Source organism: Pithys albifrons, chromosome 36, assembly GCF_047495875.1.
Source record: "Pithys albifrons albifrons isolate INPA30051 chromosome 36, PitAlb_v1, whole genome shotgun sequence".
Classification (NCBI taxonomy): domain Eukaryota; kingdom Metazoa; phylum Chordata; class Aves; order Passeriformes; family Thamnophilidae; genus Pithys; species Pithys albifrons.
Genome location: NC_092493.1, coordinates 1,117,949 through 1,135,530, shown reverse-complemented (window position 1 = coordinate 1,135,530; position 17,582 = coordinate 1,117,949). Strand labels below are relative to the sequence as shown.

Genomic DNA, 17,582 nt, shown 5'->3' with positions numbered 1-17,582 from the left:
CCCCAGTTTTACCTCAAAATCTAAAGTTTCCACTCAAAGTCACTTTAATTTCATTTCAAATTCCTTTAATTCCATCAAAACATTCCCTGATTTTCACCTTATACTGTAATTGTTCTCCTCAAAGTTGCCTTAGTTCCACCTTAAATCCCTATAAACCCATAAAATGCTGCTGATTTTCCCCCAAATCTCCTTAATTCCACACTGAATTCCCTTAATTCAACATTAAATTCCTCTCATTTCTTCCCAAATTCCCAAATTCAACCTAAATGGCTTTAATTTTACTGAAGATCCCCATTAATGTTGCACAGAGATCTCTTAATTCCATCAAAAATTTCTCCATTCCCATTTATTTACTCAAATTTTTATTAATTTCACCTATTTTTTTTCAAATCTTCCTATTTCACATCAAATCCTTTTAATTCTATCAAAAATTTGGGTTTTTTCTACCCAACAGATGCCTAATTCCACACTCAATCTTTAAACTCCGCTTAGGAATACCTTAATCCCTTTCACAATCTATGGTATTTAATCACAAATCCTGAAGATTCTACAAAAATCCTGTTAATTTCACAAAATTTATTTAATTCCAACCCAAATTCCCTTCATTGCACCCAACCTTTTCTAATTTTACCTCAAATCCCCTGAATTCCACTCTAAATTCCTTTCATTGCACCCCAAATTCCTTTTATTCCATCCAAAACTACCTTCATTCCACCCAGAATTCGCTCAATCCCACCTCAACTCCCTTCCCCAACTCCCCGGCCCGCCAAGTGCCCCCATATCCCCTCCGACCCCCAAGTGCCCCCTTGGAGCCCCAAATCCTGGGAAAAAGCTCCATGGGAAAGGGGGTGCTGGGGGACTTTGGAGGGATTGGGGTGGAATTTCCGTCTGGGGGGCATTTGGGATACAGTGGGGTTCCCACGGGGGTCTGTGAGGGCATTTATGGGGCACTTGGGGGTCCAAGGAGACACTTTGGGGGTCACTCGAGTGTCCAGCAAATGAATCTGGGGGTCCAAAGAGGATTTTAGGGGTCACTTTTAAGTCCTGGAGGAACTTGAGGGTCACTTGGGGGTCCGGGGAAATGATTTGTGGATCTTGAGTGCGTATTGGGGGAGCACTTGGGGGTCCTGCGGGCACTTCTGGGGCAGTTTGGGGTCCGGGGGGCACTGGGGAGGGGGCTGCAAAGCGGCTGGGACCGACCCGTTGGGCGCGGGGCAGACGGGAGTTGTAGATCCACCTGTGATTGGCCAGAGCGGGACCGTATTGCATGATGGGAGTTGTAGTACGAGACAGGCTCAAAATGGCGGAGATTCCATGCCCTGCTTCCGGTTCGGCATTCCTAGACGCTGATTGGCTGCGGGCGCTGACAGTGAGGCGGAGCGACTAATCAGAGACGGCGCAGACGGAGGGCGGGACTCGACGGTCCTACGGGTGGAGGTGAGTAAGATGGCGGCGAGTTTCGGGTAATTTCTGAAAAATTTGGAGCATTTGGGGGGTATTCGGGGATTCAGGGCGGGTTTTGGGGGTCCCTCAGGACTCTCCCACCCCCCACAAAACCCGGGACGCCCCCGGGGCCGTGTTGGCCATGAAGGTGAAGAAGCCAGGTAAGCCCCTCCCCCCACCCCGGGATGCGCCTCAGAACGCCGCAAATCCCCCCCGAAAATACCCCTGAGAACCCCAAAACCCCCACCTGGTACCCCCCAAACTTTCTCGGACCCTCAGGATGCCCCAAATCCCCTCCTGAATTCCCCTGAGCCTTTGAAACACCCCGGGCTCCCCCAAACACCGCAGAGACCCCCTAAACCCCCTTTCAGACCCACCAAACCTCATCCAGACCGTCTAAACAGCCCCGGGCCCCTAAAATGCCCCCATACTCATCTAAATTCAGCTTTCAGACCCCCAAACGACCGCAGGACTTGCCAAACCCCTTCTAGGGCACCCAGACCTGCCCAAATTCCCTCAACCTCCTCCCAGACCCCCACCCAGACCACCCTAAACCTCTCCAGGACCCCCAATCTTCTTCAAGACCCTCCCTAATCTTTCTTGCAGTCCCTCCAAGCCACACCAGGTCCCCCAAACCGCTTCCAGACCTACCCCAGCTATCCCAGGATCCCCTTAAAACTCCCTCCCAGACCTCCCAAAACAACTCCAGGGCCCTCCAAACCCCTGTGAGGAATGCCGAGGGTCCCAGGGGTGGCTTCTTGCCCTGAGTCTCTGCTTGGGGTGCTCGGGGAACCCCTGGGACACTAAAACAGCAAGCCTGGAGAGTGGGGACGCCCAATACATGTAGGACCCCCAGCAAACCCATTCGGGGAGACCCCCTCAAAGCCCAAAGTGGAGAGACCAGAGAGCAGAAACTTCTTGGAGGCTTTTTTGTGACTGAATCTTTGTGGTGCAGGAGGAACACAGAGCTGGGGAAGGGGGTTTTCAGGAGGCCACAGGGTCAAGGAAAAGGGGATGTAGCAGCTTGGAGAAGGGAAATGGGGGTCCAGAGGGAGTCTGCGCCCAGCAAAGGGGGGTCCAGAGGTTCCCAATGTTGGGCAAAGGGGAATCATGGGATAGGGAGACCTAGAGTGTCCAGAAAAAGGGATTGAAAAGGTCCCCCAGTGTTCCAAAAAGGTAGAGAGGGGGAGGTCTGTGGTCTAGGAAATTCAGGAGTGGGGTTTCCAGGGATCCCAAAGTGAAAAAAAACAACAGGAGGTGTAGGGGCTGGAAGAGGTGGAATGGCCAGGAAAGAGGGTGCAGGGGGGTATTGGTGCAGGGGATCCCAGTTCTTGGGAGTGGGCGTTCAGGAGGGTGCCAAAGTGAAGAAAAGGCAGGACTGGCGTGGGGAGAGGTAGTTGGTGGGTCCAGGGGGTCCCTGTGCCCAGAAAAGGGGAGCCCAGGGGATGGCAGGTTAAAGGAAAATGGAGTGTGGGATGGGTGGGAAAGGGGGGTCAGGGTTGTCCTGGAATCATAGAATTAAGGGGTGTAGGGACAGGAAACCTGAGAATGGCTGGGCAGGGATTTCTGGAGCCCCGGCAGCCTGGAGAGGGAGGTTCCTCAACAGACAGGAGACCCCGAGCAGCCCACAGCACAAAACACTCACACCTTGTTTTTCCCCCCAAACCAGGATTTCTCCTTCCCAAATCTTGTTGGGATGGAGGACGAGACTGCGAGGAAGAGCAAGATGCCCCGGGACCCCCAGGCAGGTGAGGAGGAAGTCAGTGCCCCTTTGCCCCTCTCTTGTGCTGCATCTTCCAGCCCAGCATGGCCCCGGCTGCAGGACAACCCCGCTGCCGACGCCGTCCTGCCGGGGCCGGGTTTGGGGGGATGTCCTTGGCCTTCCCTGTGGGCCGGAGACAAATGCCCTGAGTGTCCTTGTTCCTTCCTCCCCCAGGCCCTGAGCTGAGCACGGAGAGCACAGAGGACAAATCCCCCCGTCAGAACCAGGTGGCAGAGGCTGTTTTGAACAGCTCTGTGGCACAGGAAGTCAGTGGGAAGGAAAAGCCACAGAGATACCCCAGTAGGATGAGCTCCAAACCCAGCCTAATGTGCTCTGAGAAGGAGCAACCCATCCTGTCCCAGGAAGGCGTCCAGAGCTGCAGGCAGATCTCCAACCTGCAGGTCCATGTTCAGTTTAACCCTATGGAGAAGCCCTACAAGTGCTTGGAATGTGGGAAGTGCTTCAGGCAGGTCTCACACCTCTTCATGCACCGAGAAGTGCACGCAGAGAAGCACTGCAAGTGCTTGGAATGTGGGAAGAGCTTCACCCAGAGCACCCACCTGATCCGACACCAGATGATCCACACCGGGGAACGTCCCTTCGAATGTTCCGAGTGTGGGAAGAAGTTTCAGACCCGCGCTCATCTCCTCGGTCATCATCGCATGCACACGGGGGAAAGGCCCTTCCACTGCACCGACTGCGGGAAGAGCTACACCCGCAAGGACATCCTTATCAGCCACCAGCGCATCCACACTGGGGATAAGCCTTACAAATGTGGGGAGTGTGGGAAGAGCTTCACCTGTAGTAAAAGTCTCCTCCTCCACCGGTTGGTCCACACTGGGGAGAGGCCTCACAAGTGTGACAGGTGTGGGAAGAGCTTTAAGTGGAGCTGTGACTTGACCAGACACCGACAGACCCACCAGTAAGGGAAGGCCTATGAGTGCCCCGACTGTGGGAAGAGCTTTGTCTGCTGCTTCATCTTCATCACGCATCAGCAGAGTCACGTTTTGAACAGACCTGGGGACCGACATTCCCAGTGATCCACATTGGGAAGTGAACCTGGCTGGTGGTTCCTACATCATCCTGGTTCTCCATGGGCACTTGAATTAACACAGTGAGAGGAACATACATGGTGTCATTGGCTTAGTTACGCCCAGATTTAGGCCTTGGTTTTTAGAGCAGGCCTTGGGCAATCAACTGACTTGAGCTGGGTCAGGCCAGCTGACTTCCACTGGCCAATGATGTTGCATCCCATATTCTGCCATCATCTCAGATAAAAAAGGGAGTGAGTAGGGGTCTTCCTTCTTCTTCCTGCTGGACAAGCAAGGAGTTGGGTGTCAGCTCAGAGCTCTTCGGGAGAAACCAAGGCCCTCGATCAGTTCTTCGTCTTTACTAGGAAAGTAGAAATTTATTTTCGTTTGTTCTTGCAAACTTTTATTCTTAGTTTTGTGTTTGTTTTTTTTTTTTCCTCTTCTGTGTAATACATCATATCGTACCGAACTATGGCCTCTGTTTTAACTTTTTTTGGGGGGAAGGGTAAGGTTTTGTTTCCATGAGTGATTATTTGGCATTTTGCCAGGTCAAAACCATCCCACATGGGAACAGAGACTGATGTGGGAAATTCATTGGGAAGAGAGGATTTGCTGACTTTTGACCCTCAACCATCTCACCTCCACCATCCAGCTGGTTCTTCTGGTGCCCAAAAGCAATCCTGAATGGTGTTTGAAATCTTTTCTAAACTAAATAATTTCATTATTTCAATTATTTACAGCCCTGCCTCTTTATGGGCCACCCGACCCAACCCCATGCACACTCACAGGATGCCTTTTTTTGTGTTTTGATTTCATTTGATCCATTTTCCTCCCTTAAAATCACTTGAAATGGGGTTAAAATAAGGAAATTGAACAAAAACATTTAAATTCCCACATTTTTGCAGGGATTTGGGAAAGGAGTTTGGGGTTTGAAGGGATATTCAGGAGGATTTCAGGGTTCTTTGGGGAGTTGATGGAGTTTTCCCCAAAACTGAAGATTTCCAGACCAAGTGACTTTTTTCCACCATTTTGCAGTCTAAATCTCAGAGGGATTGTTCTGTCCCTTCATAATGACTCGATCCTACTGCAGAGAGAGGGGGGACACCAAACCCTGAAGGGGTGGTTTGAAATTGGGAGAGCTTGGATGCAAATTGGGAGGGTTGGGATGGGACTTGGAAGGGGGTGGGCTGGGGTTTGGGAGAAAAGAGATAAGGAACTCTGGAAGGACTGAGGGAGTTTCTGGGATGCCTTCCTATCCTGAGGGGGTACTGTGAGGGAGTGGGTGGGATGTATGACATCAGCACTTGGAGTGGGGCCCCACAGAGAGAGAAGCAGGGAGCTTGTTTTGGGGAGGACTCTGCTGCTTCCCACGAATTAAGGAGACTATAAACATCTTCTGGCTGTAAACATCATTTAGGGGCTGAAGTGAATACCTCACAGTTTTGAGGTTGTGAGATGACCCTAATTAGGGGAGGATCCTGCAGTTTTCAAGCAATTTTTATGGGTTCTAAATGGCTCTTGGGAGTTCCCTACTCGCTCTGGGGGTTGCAGTGACTCCCTGGCTCCACTGGGGGCTGAGGGGGGTTATAATCCCTAATTCTGAGGTGTTACAAGTGACTTGTGAGGAACCCATGTTGGATGCACATCACGACTGCAGGAGGGTGTTCCTCCTTCCTCCATACCTGCTGGGGTGGGGCTGGGACCCCTCCCCACACAGGGAGCACTGACAGTATATCTGGAGAACGGGGCTCCTCATTCACTGGGACCAGCCCAGCTGATGTCACAGAACCCCAGAATGTGCTGAGTGGAAAGGAACCCACAAAGATCATGGAGTCCAACCCTCAGCCCTGCACAAGACCATCCCCACGAGTCACACCTTGTGCCCCAGACCATCATCCAAACACTCCTTGAGTTCTGTCAGCCTTGGGGTGTGCCCACTGCCCTGGGAAGCCTGATTAGTGCCCACCACCCTCTGGGGGAAGAACCTCTTTGTAAGATCCAACCTAAGCCTGCCCTGACACAACTGCAGGCCATTCCCTGGGTGCTGTCCCTGATCCCCACAGAGCAGAGATCAGTGCCTGCCCCTCCTCTGCCCCTGCCCAGGAAATAGTACATGCAATGAGGAGATCTCCCCTCAGTCTCCTCTTGTGCAGCTGGACACACCAGATGCCCTCACACACTTTCCTGCAGGTCCTTGCCCATCTTGGTTGCCTCCTTTGGACACTTTCCAATGGCTCAATCTCTTCCTTCTGTTGTGGTGACTCAAATTGCCCCAATATTTCAGATGAGGGAACCGCCAGGGCTGTGTGATGTGGGGCCTGAGGGTGCCCAGGGGACACTGTGACACTGCAGGGCCCAGGGGACACTGTGACACTGCAGGGCCTCCTGGAACCCAGGGCACACTGTGACACTGCAGGCCCAGGGCACACTGTCACACACAGAACCAGCCAGCCCTGCCCGGCGCTTGACAGCAGCACAGAGGGCACTGCCCCCCCCCGGCGCCCATGGAACCACAAGAGGAGCCCAATTGGCCTCTCTGTGTCCAGCAGCAAAGGCAGACACAGCCCTGGCACAAGGGGCAGCTGCAGCTGCTCCTCCCTGTGCCCAGCAGGGCACACACATGCACCCCCCAGCACAGCAGGAGGCACATCCAGCTGCTCCTGAGCCAGCACAGGCACAGCCCCTGTGCCCCTCCAGGCCTGCACAGCTCCCTCTGTCCCGCCATCACCTCGGGCAGCTGCCCTGCACCTCTGGGGCTGCTCCCTGGCATCTCAGCTCCATCGGGGAGATGGGAAAAGACTCCAGGAGAGGCCTGGGAGGAGTCTCAGGTAGATCCTGGGAGATGGAGAATCTACAAAAGAAGAAAACTCATCTTGGGTACCTGCCTTGGAGGAGTCTGGAAATGATACACAGGATTTCAGATACTTAAATCACAGCTCAAAACTCCAGGACAAGCCTTGGAGGAGTCAGGTGCAGATACTTGGAAATTCAGGAACCACACAAATGAGAAAATCACCTCAGGAATCATTCCTGGAGCAGCGTGGGGCAGGCACCTGGCATTTCAGGTCCCCAGAAGAAAAGTTAAAACTCCAGGCAATGTTTGAGAAGGGTCCAGCTGGATCCCTGAGGATGCAATTTCCCTCCAAACAGAAAAATCATCTTTATTACCTGCGTTGGAGCTTCTACCCAGGATGTGAAATGCCAGAATATGAGAGGAAAAGACTCTGGGAGATGCCAGGAGGAGTCTCCAGTGGATCTGAGAATAGAAAGTTACTTCCAAACAAGCAAAACATTCTGGGATCTTTCCCTGGTGGAATCAGGGTCTGCTTCCTGGGAACTCAGCTGCCTCGAGGAGATCTGTAGACTCTGGGATGCACTTGGATTGAGTCTTGGTTTATAACAAATCAAAAATTTCTCTCCAAAGGAGATAAAAATCATATTGGAAACTTTCCTTGAAAGACTCTGGGCATGCAAAGAGTATTTTAGGTTCCTAAATCAGAGCTCAAAAGCCTCCAGGAGAATCCTGGGAGGAGTCTGGGGTGAATCCAGGAGGACAGAGCTTCCTGCAAAATATTCAGATTAAGGCCAAATAAATACAAAGCACCAAGATTCAGATCCAAATGAGCCCTCCCACAAATTTGCTCCTTGTCTTCTCTGCGCTTGGGGTTCTGGGGGTCCCCCCTGTCCTGGCTGTTGGAGGTGCCTTGTGTTTTGTGGGTCCCCTCTCTGGGGTTCTGCCTTTTCCAGGCTTGCTGGAGATCTCGAGAATTTCAGGGATCCTCCACTATGTGATCTGACCCCTTTGGGGTTCTGGGATTCCCCCCTCTCCAGGGTCCCACTTAGGACTTTTGTTCCCTAGAACTTTGCAGGAAAAGGATAAATCTTTTCACAGGTGGCAATGGCTAAAACAGAGACCAAAATGTCAACTGCTTTAATTCCTGATACAGGAACCCCCTGGGACCCCAAAACAGGGATTCCAGAGAGGGGGCACCCTCGGCACCCTGCAGAGAGAGGGCCCTTGGGAACCACCACCCCAAGCAGAGAGTCAGAGGAGAAGCTCCACTAACACCCAGCTCTACGATCACCCCTCTCTGCTCCCCATCTCCAGAAGTCACCACGCATCTGGTGTCCATAATAAGCCCCAAACTACCAAGATCAGGAAAAACAACCCTCATCAACATCAAACCTGCAAAACATCAAGATTCATCCAAAACTCCCTCAAAACCATGGAGATTAACAAAAAAAAAAATCCTTCCAGGAGTTCCCTTCCTCTGATCTTTCCACTTTGGTGTTCTGTGTTCCTCCCCCGTCTGGGCTGCCGGAGGACCCATGTGTATTAGGATGGGTGAGTAGTCCCGTTTTCTCTCATCCCAGCGGGTAAACCTGTTCTCTCTCAGCCCAGCGGGTAGACCTGTTCTCTCTAAACCAGGTGGGTAGGGCAGGTAGACCTGCTCTCTTCGACAAGCCTTCTCTTTCACCCGCAGCTCTCCCTCCCTTGCCTGGTCATCCACGGTCAGACCTGGGCTTGGCGGCGAAAGGGTAGACCTGTTCTCTCTCAGCACGGCGCCCACACCTGCTCCAAAACCCGCTCTGTCCACCCCACTGGGACCTCCCTGCCAATGCCATGGGTGCTGCTGACACAGGAACAGGCCCGGGAGAACGGCAGGGGACAGCCGCACTCCTTCTTCTCCTTTTACAGGGCTCCATCTGCACACCAGGAGGTTACGGATGAGTGGTTTGGCAGGGTGGGAAAGCGGGGAGAGGGGGAAAGAAGGCCTGGGCTCTCCAAACTCCACAGTGCCCCTGCTGCCCCACCAAGGGCCGTAAGGGCTGTGCCATGGAACACGAGAGCCGGGATGGGCCCGGACAAAGCCCCCCAAGGGTACCAGGATGTGCCGCTCCTTGGAGCCCGCGCTGGGGCTGCCGCAGGGCTGGGCCGGAGCTGCACACAGGGACGGCAAAATGACCCGAAAAAGTGCTGCAGGACCCCCAAGACGAGCCCCAAATAGCCTAGGGGAGGCTCTGAGGGGGCTGGGTTGTGTTTGGGGGGATGGTTTGGGCTTGAGCAACCACAAAGCTGAGCCGCCAATGCCCCTTAGGGGATATTGGGGGACCTCGGGAGGTGTTTTTGGGGGTCCTGGTTTCGGTTCCCGGCAGAGCCTCTAGGTGGGTGGGGGGATGCAGGGACCCCCTTGAGGGGGTTGGTGTGCCTCGGTCAGGCCTTTCATTGGCAGCCTGGAGAGGGGGGACCCAAGAAAGGGGGGACCCACAGAGCCCCAAAGTGGAGAGATCAGGGAAAGGGATCTGCTGGGAGGTTTGGTGTTGTTTTTTTGTTGTTGCCTTTTTTTTATTGCTGAGTCTTTGTCTTTTGGGCAGAATGTTGGGGGTGCAGCAGGGGACACAGTGTTGGGGAAAGGGGCTTTTAGGGGGTCTCAGGGCCAAGGACAGGGGGTGTAGAGGCTTGGAGAAGTGGGATGGGGGGGGATCCAGGGGGTTCCTGTGGCCAGGAAAGGGGGTTCCAGGGGTCCCTGATGTCGGGGAAAGGGGGTCATGGGACAGGGAGACCTAAAATGGCCAAAAAAAGGGGTTCAAGGGGTTGCCCAGTGTTCCAAAAAGGGACGTATCTGTGGCCTGGGGAATGAAGGAGTAGGAGTCCTGGGGGTCCCAGAGTGAAGGAAAAGAGGGGTGTGGGGGCTGGAATAGTTGGACTGGCCAGAAAAGAGGGTGCAGGGGGGTATTGGTGCAGGATAAGGGGGTGTGGGGGCATCGCAGTGCCTGATCATGGGGGAGTAGGAGGGTTCCAAGGTGAAGGAAAGGAAGCAATAGGGGTGGGGAGAGGTGGCTGGTGGGTCCAGAGGATCCCTGTGCCCAGAAAAGGGGAGTCCAGGTTGTGCCAGACTAAAGGAAAAGGGAGTGTGGGGTCTGGGGGAGGCAGGATGTGTGGGAAAGGAGGGTCAGGGGTGTCCTGGAGTCAAAGAAATAGGTTTTGTGGGTAAAATTCCCTGGGATGGCTGGGAATGGTGGCCTGAGGGCCTCCTGAGGTCAAAGAAAAGGGGAATCCAGGGGCTGGGAGAGGCCGGATAGGCAGGAAATGGGGGGGAGGTGAAGCCAAAAAAAGCTTCAGAATAAAAGGAGATGCTTAGAGACATTTTCATTCTTTTAGCAGCAAAGGAATTTGTTTAAAATATTGGAGGCAAAGCCAGTTCATGCTGGGCTAAATCTTGCCTGGCCTGTTTGTGTAAAATAAGCAATTTATACAGTTTTGAGTTCATGGTTACACCTTCTAATTTGCATATTAATGAGTTGGTGGAATATTGGGTGGAACTTTCTTTTTCACTTGAAATTTGTGTAGTAGTCTCCTGACTTCATTCCTTTAGGTGGTCTTGAAGTGTCTTCATCATTGTTGGACTTCTGCCTTTTCTTTGTTCAGTGACATGACCTGTCAAACTTGTCATATCTTGTCTTTAACTCTACAAAACCTTCTCTCTCGTACTTATTTCAAATGTTTAGGTGCAATTAATGTATGGCCTGGGAGTCTCTTGTGTCAGACTTTGGTTCAGTGAGCAGAACAAGTACTGCTATGGTAAAACAAAAAGAAAACGTGTTGAGTAATTTGGGCAGTTTACTTTTCTTAGCAGAACTGGGCACTTTTAACTCTTTTAGGCCTTGTTCTGCCATCACAGGAGGATTCTGCAGTCAAAGAAAGGGGATGTGGAAGCTGGAAAACCGGGAATGGTTGGGCAGTGGGGCCCTGGAGCCCCACTAGCCTGGAAAGGGCAAGGACCCTGGAGAGGGAGGACCCCCAATACTCAGGAGACCCCCAGCAGCCCAGACAGGGGGGACACCCAGAACCCCAAAATAGAGAGGCCAGAGAGAAGGAGCTTGAGGTTTCTTTGGTCTGAATCTTGGTGTTTTGGAGTTATTTAGGGACAAAAGATTCCTGGTGACTTCCAAAGATGGACTTGGGCAGGAGAAAACCCCAATTCAATGCAATCACACCCTGTTTTTTCCCTTGAGAATAGAACTTCTCTTCCTGAAGGTTGTTGGGATGGAGGAGAAGGCTGTGGGGAAGAGGAAGATGCCACAGACCCCCAAGCAGGTGAGGAGGAAGTCAGTGCCCCTTTGCCCCTCTCTTGTGCTGCATCTTCCAGCCCAGCATAGCCCCGGCTGCAGGACAACCCCGCTGCCGACGCCGTCCTGCCGGGGCCGGGTTTGGGGGGATGTCCTTGGCCTTCCCTGTGGGCCGGAGGCAAATGACCTGAAGTCCTTATTCCTTCCTGCCCCAGGCCCCGAGCTGAGCACGGAGAGTACGGAGGACAAATCCCCCCGGCAGAACCAGGTGGCAGAGGCCATTTTGAACAGCTCCACAGCGCAGGTAGTCAGTGGAGAGGAACATCCAGAGATCCTGCAGGAGGAGGGGAAGCTCCAAACCCACCTCCCCATGCTCTGAGGAGGATGAACGCAGCCAGTGCTGGGAAGGCAAATGGAGCTTAAGCCAGAGCTCTGACCTAAAGTAAAAAATGTCAGTTTTTGAGCTCCCCAGGGTCTGGGTGCAAGAGTCAAAGAGGTGTCCTTCATAGCAGTATAGTCAGTGCTCTGATTTATTGTTTACATTACACACACACATCACACACTTTTTGAGTCCACGAATAGTACAGGAATATTATTGGTCAATGACTAGGGTGTGCTTGCTTTACTACACAACTTGATTGGTACTTTTCTCTAAACTATGTCCCTCTGTATCTGTGTTTCTACCTGCTTCTCCTAACAGCTGCCACATACTTTATTGTTTACTGCTCTTCCTGAAGCAGGCTCAAGGATACAGGGGCCTCGTTTCCCTTTCCATGGGCTGGGTTGTGCACAAAAGCTTCCAAGTTCAAATGTCCCCCAACAAATGCCCTCTTTTCTTTTTGCACAACCCAGGCCTGGTTAATTGTCTTTACCTAGCCATTTCATACAACTTAAGGCACAGCTAAGCACAAGCAAGCAGATTAAAATAGTAGTTAAACACACAACACTTTACTTAAATAACTTTTGTAGCTACTTGGTAATACTAAATGACTTAAACTAATCACTGAAGGGAGAAGTTGAAACTGTCAGTTGTTTGAAACTTTCTTGCAGTTGCTTAAGGCTTTTATGTGTAGATTGGGAATGATCAAATAGATTCATGCAACACATTCTTTCAAAGTCTTTACACCCATGGCCTTGAGCTAACAGCAGGAAGGTTATGGCCACGCTATTTTGTAAAACTGTGTGCACAATGCCATCTACGAGTGGTCAATTTCGAAAGAGTTTTTGGTGTTACGTTTAGTTCTTTTTGCTGTTTAATAAGCCAATTGTTGAATTAACTTTAAAGATTTTATGGTGACTTTTATTAAACATGTTTTGAACGGGTCTTTGGGTGTTGCTACAGAGAGACAAAAAGAATTTTCCTTAGTTTTGTTAACAATTAAGGCAATAGGACTAAAATAACTACAGTGTTTTGAAAACTGAATAACTATTAAATCTCAGCTTTTTCAACTAAAAACCAAAAGCAGATGATGTTACTGCTACCTTCTTCATATAGTCTTTTAGCCATCTTAAATCTGCATGAAAAGACACTGAATGATTTGACAAATTCATTCAGCGCATCTATTTAATTCTTCAAAACTAAGGACCTGAGTTAAAAGCTGTGCTGAAAGCAAAGGAAATTAGAAGCAACTTTAATTTGCAATAATGCATACTTAATACTTATCTAAATCAGTGGTAAGACAGGGCATCTAAATTCTTCATGTAGATTTTTGGTCTTTTAAGATGCATTCATTAGTCATTGCAAACATCAGAGGACAGACACACACACAGTCATTTTGACAATTTTCTCTTTTTGTAATTGTGCCATAAAAATAGCAACAGTAGCCTTTTGCAGGGCCCTTGCAGACGACCAGTTGCACTTGGTGTTAACCACAGCACAGTTGTCACAATTACAAAAAATTTCCAATTTCATTTTCACCATAGATAAAAACTTTTTAGTTATAATCTATTTATAGTCCATTTTGAAGCAATTTGTTTAGCTACTTTTACTTATCATTTACTCTATTATTCACTGTCATTTACTTTTACTTTCACTTTTCTCCCCCCCTTTTTTTTTACAACACATGCTTTTAAAATTTTTGACATTTATTACTTTAAATTAGTAACAGAAAGTTATTTGCTGTTGTATATTGTATCATAGCAAGCTTAATACTATTTACTAAAAGTATTAGCTAATAGCATATTTAAAGCTAAAAATGCAAAATCGTGTTAAAGAAACTTAATTGCTGCAGCATTATGTTATTTTACTTAGCTATTATTTTAATTTTTATTAAATTTACTTTACTTTGCTAACTTAATATCTTAACTTTTTACTAAAGTAATGTTACTTTGTTTACTTAACTTCTTAATTTTTTTAAGAAATTAATAACATTTTTATTAGCTTAATAACTCAACTATCTTAACAGAAGAAAGAACATTATTTTGTTTGCATAATGTCACTATTTTCTATAACAAAGGGAAAAACATTCCTGCAGGAATTGTGCTTGATGCATCAAGAAAAACTTCAAAGCTTTAACAGAAATATACCAACACTACACAACATTATTGCTATAAACTGGCTATGTTGCATTGAGTCTCACATTCATAAAAACAGATTTTTAATACTTTTTTAGTCTTGCAATTTTACTGCTACTTGTGTCAAACATTCATCTTTGCATTCAAAAGAACATATTTAAACCAATTTAATGCTTTATAACTAAAACTATTATTTGTTTTAATTTACTTTGGCATTTTAAAAGGAGCTATTTTTTCTTGAAAATGCTCAAAACCAACAGATGGAAGCACATCAAGCACCACCAGGTGTCATGAATCTTGCATCTAAGGGATCAAATTTAAAGCTTTAATTAGTCACTCTAAATTTCTGTCATCAGATCTTGATTTAGTCAGAGGAAACTGGTTGTTCTTATCCAATGTTGACTTCAACCTGTGGAGACAAAAATAGAAACATTTCCCTAGATTATTAAATGCTTACAACACTTTATAACCATTTAATAAACACTGAATTAACAAGGGAATTAGTTTAACAGATTTCTTTTAGGTTTTTGTGTTGCTGTCTGAATTGCTGGAGAAAGATGCTGCATTCTGTCTTGCATGCTGTATTGCGGAACTGAGATCACAGGGCGTGAGGTGCTTGTGTCCTGTTGTTTCAAAGGCAAACTTTGCTGATGCGTGTTAAAAGTGAGATCACTCAAGTTGCTTGCTTTCTGGTTAACTGACAGGCTTGCAGTCCGTCAGAGGGTATGCTGGAACCACAATTCCCAAGGCTCTTTGCAAGACTACATTTCCCATAAGACCTTGCAAGGAGCTGATGACTTAATGCAAGGCTTTGCCTGTCCAGCTACAGAAACCACAATGCCCTGCGAGACTCGCGCATGACAGAAAGTTCGGTGACGCATGGAGGGAGCTCACCCCCGTCCCCATCGGAGGGGTGGCTGGCCCCTCCCATCTTGGAGTAGGAAGTGCCATTTTTAAATTACTCAGGAAAAATCTCTCATCGGAAAGCTGGAATACAACTCGAAACAAGGTTTTGCAGCCTCCACAGATGAAAACAAAGCAAAATTGAGTGAAGAGAGCAGTTTTTGGCAACGTACGGCTTTTTTGCAGGCTGAAGAGAATGTGTGGAGCTCAGAGACGATACAGAACAAAGCCCACGTGGTACGACCGGGCTGTACCGTCCTTTGCAAGTACAGATTTGTGTCCCGTGTCCCGTTTTGTGCTGTCTTTCTTTCTTGCACCAACTCTGGGATTGTGTGCAATGCAGCGAGGGGCAGCAGGAGGGGAAAAGAGACGCTCCCAAGGCAGGGAAAAAACAGCAGCAGGCGAGAGCAGCATGGGGTGCAGGTATTGCCAAAAGCAGTGGGAGCTGGAGCCGCAGCAGTGTTGGCCAGGGCTGAGGGGGTAAAGAGGCATCAGCTTCCCACAGAGACTGGTGCCGGACCCGCAATGCCAGCTCAGGGCCGGCGAGAACTAGTGGCAGGAGCGAGGGGAAAGCCAGCAGTTGTGCATGACTTCTAAAGGTGTTCCCCCACAGGGTGGCTTGCGGGGGGGGACTGTGGCAGCAGGAGCAGGAGCCGATCATGGCTAGTGCAGAAAACCACGGCAGTCCTTTTAGTTTTTATGTTCCGCAAAGCGTCCCCTGCAAGTTTCCTCTTATTTCTGAGTTCATACCAGAGGTTTTTTCTCATGGCTTCCCACATAAATAACGTGGGCAGGCTTTGGAAAAAGCCTTGCTCTCTAGGCCATACAACAAGCTTATCAAAAAGCTTTTCGTTGACTGGCTCATCACGCTTAGCCAGTGTGCCCAGCAAAAGCCATTTCACAGCAGCCGTCTCAGCTTCCATTTTTTCAATAAGCCAAGATTTTGATAGGAGGGGGAGAGCGACTCCCACTTTGGCTTACCACAAACCTTTCACTTCCCTCTGCTGGTAGCCTCTCCTATCTCAGCCTCCTCAGCTTGGACAACCAACGCAGCTCCACAGGCACCGATCTCAGCTCCCTGGTCCAGACTCCGACCGACTTGTGGGGGCGATGTTTCGCCACTTCTTTGCCCACAAACTCCACCAATTAAAGTAAAAAATGTCGGTTTTTGAGCTTCCCAGGGTCTGGGTGCGAGAGTCAAAGAGGTGTCCTTCATAGAAGTATAGTCAGTGCCCAGATTTATTGTTTACATTACACACACACATATCACACACTTTTTGAGTCCACGAATAGTACAGGAATATTATTGGTCAATGGCTTTACTACACAACTTGATTGGTACTTTTCTCTAAACTATGTTCCTCTGTATCAGTGTTTCTACCTGCTTCTCCTAACAGCTGCTGCATACTTTATTGTTTACTGCTCTTCCTGAAGTAGGCTCAAGGATCCTGGGGCCTTGTTTCCCTTTCCATGGGGCCTTGTTTCCCTTTCCATGGGCTGGGTTGTGCACAAAAGCTTCCAAGTTCAAATTTCCCCCAAGAATGACCTGCTGGTGCATCAGCAGCTTCAGACAAGGAAGAAGCGCTACAAGTGTTTGGCATGTGGGAAGAGCTTCTGCCAGAGCTCTGACCTGATAAAGTACCAGCACATCCACACTGGGGAATGGCCTTACACGTGTGGGGAATGTGGGAAGGGCTTCAGACAGAGCTCCAACCTGATCCAACACAAGATGATCCACACTGGGGAACGTCCCTACGAGTCTTCTGAGTGTGGGAAGAGGTTTCAGAGCAGCTCAGATCTCCTCAGGCATTAGCGTACACACACGGGGGAGAAGCCCTTCCACTGCACTGACTGTGGGAAGAGATTCAACCGCAAGTCCACCGTCCTCAGGTACTAGTCCATCCACACTGGGAAGAGGCCTAACAAGTGTAGGGATTGTGGGAAGAGCTTCAACCATATCGCTGACTTGACCAGACACCAACGGACCCACCAGTAAGGGAAGCTCTACGAGTGCCCCGACTGTGGGAAGAGCTTGGGTACTGCTCCAACTCCATCACGCATCAAAGGACCAAGGTTGGATGATCCTCAGTGACCCATGTTAAGCACATACCTGATGAACCATGTTGGGTAAAGACTTGATGACCAACATTCCTGATGAGCTCTGTTTACACAGTCCTGGTGACCCACATTCCACATGATCCATGCTGGACAGTTCATTGGGTTTGCATGGCCAGATTTTGGTAGTGGAGGGACTCTAGGGGTGTGTTCTCTTAGCAGCTGCCAGAAACTTCCCCCATGTCTGGCACTTGGTGTGACCCCCCTGAAGGTGAGGGTGACCCAGGTGCTTGTTAACCCACCACTTGGGGCAGATCAGATTTACTTTATCAATATATGTGTATATGTAGAGTTTAGAATAGTTTTGTTTGCATGTAAAGTAGGTTTGGAGAAGTTTTGGTTCCTGTCTGTAGTGATATAAAAGCATAAAATAAGAGTTTCCTTTCCTGGCTCTTAGCTCAGCCTGTCCCCTCAGGGGTGGGTGTTCTCCCCTCTGCTCTGGGTGGCTCCTTTACCCATGGATAGCAAAGCACCCATTGCTTTTGCAGCTGGAGAATGTTGGAGCCATGAGCCATCAGCATTCCAGTCGCTCCCAGTTTTGCGCCCCAAAAGCCAAGAGGGATTAATCAATCTCATCAAAGCAACCCAATCCCACTGAAAATGGCTCCATTCCACCCCAATTTTGTTTGATCCCACCATAAATTACTCAATTCCATGCAGGGCCAGGATTGAGGCTGAGGTTGGGGGTTGGATTGGCACAACCAGCCTCCAGAATGGATCGGGAATGGGGACCCCTGTTGGTC

At 49.4% G+C, this 17,582-nt stretch overlaps 1 pseudogene; it reads left to right on the top strand.

Annotated features, from left to right (window-relative positions):
* The first annotated feature begins 1,443 nt into the window (after positions 1-1,443).
* LOC139684186 (zinc finger protein 420-like) overlaps positions 1,444-17,582 on the top strand; it is a 53,512-nt pseudogene continuing 37,373 nt past the window's right edge.